This window comes from Amphimedon queenslandica, unplaced genomic scaffold (genome assembly GCF_000090795.2).
Source record: "Amphimedon queenslandica unplaced genomic scaffold, v1.1 AMPQUscaffold_2587_Cont25411, whole genome shotgun sequence".
Classification (NCBI taxonomy): Eukaryota; Metazoa; Porifera; class Demospongiae; order Haplosclerida; family Niphatidae; genus Amphimedon; species Amphimedon queenslandica.
In genome coordinates, this window is record NW_003557078.1 from 1 (window position 1) to 1,313 (window position 1,313).

General features: G+C 35.7%; 1 long non-coding RNA gene across 2 annotated transcripts; it reads right to left on the reverse strand.

Annotated features, from left to right (window-relative positions):
* Positions 1 to 278: 278 nt before the first annotated feature.
* On the reverse strand, positions 279 to 1,313 carry LOC109593177 (uncharacterized). Of its 2 annotated transcripts, none has more exons than XR_002190787.1 (4): positions 1,290 to 1,313; positions 1,004 to 1,083; positions 713 to 941; positions 279 to 641 (listed from the first exon to the last, which is right to left on the reverse strand). It is a non-coding gene; the product is annotated as an uncharacterized LOC109593177 (long non-coding RNA). The 2 variants fall into 2 exon arrangements; XR_002190786.1 differs by lacking the exon at positions 1,290 to 1,313 and adding an exon at positions 1,136 to 1,283.

Below are 1,313 nucleotides of genomic sequence, written 5' to 3' on the forward strand. Positions count from 1 at the left end.
ATAATAATAAAATAATAATAATAATAATAAAATAATAATAATAATAATAATAATAACAAATAAAAATAATGATAATAATAAATAATACTAATAATAATAATAATAATAATAATAATAATAATAATAAATAAAACTAAAAATAATAATAATATTCCTTTCTCACTCTCATAATAATAATAACAATAATGGTATCTTATCTGGGGACATTAATCGTCTCCAACAGGCCCTGAGCATTATTGACTCTATGGGTCCTCCTATGGGACTTTATCTTAACAGGCTAAATGTCTTCTTTCCCTCCCTTCGAACCTAGTCCTTCCAGCTAACCCTTTACCTCCAGAAATTCCTATCTCCACAGGTGGTTTTGTTCCTTTAGGTTTCCCTATTGGCCCCTCCTCCTACACCTCCTCTGTCCTCTCCAGCACTATTTCTAGAATTAGTCACACCCTGTCTCTCCTCCCTTCTCTCAGAGATGCTCAGATGGAGACTACCCTCGTTCGATCATGCTTCTCTCTCTCTAAACTTTCTGTTTCCCTCCATACCTGCAATCCTGATCCCCTTATTCCTCAGTATGAGTCTTTTGACTTGCTTACCCTATCCTCTCTCTCTGAATCAGTAAGTGACTCCACCCCCCATGATGACCTCTTCTCAACGAGCGGCACATACAAGTCCATTAAATATTTGTAAAGTTATCTCAATATCATGTGTGTTATACCTTTAATGTTCATTCATGTAAATTTGAAGACAAGGCGTCAACTCCGCCCTCTAAAATGGACTTGAGATCCTTGACGGTACATACAGTACAAATGGAACACAAAAATGCAAAATTAGATCCATAATGATGGAAACTACTCTTAAAAACTGTTAAATGAAGTGACAAAAGGCCAAAACGCCATATTAGATGGGATGCATGACTCCGCCCCCAACGATGACCTCTTCTAAACCTGAGGCACATACAAGTCCATTAAATATTTGTAAAATTATCTCAATATCATGTGTGCTTTACCTTTAATGTTCATTCATGTAAATTTGAAGACAAGGCGTCAACTCCGCCCTCTAAAATGGACTTGAGATCCTTGACGGTACCTACAAATGGAACACAAAAATGCAAAATTAGATCAATAATGACAGAAACTACTCTTAAAAACGGTTAAATGAAGTGACAAAAGGCCAAAACGCCATATTAAATGGGATGCAAGACTCCGCCCCCCACGATGACCTCTTCTAAACCTGAGGCACATACAAGTCCATTAAATATTTGTAAAATTATCTCAATATCATGTGTGCTTTACCTTTAATATTCATTCATGTAAATT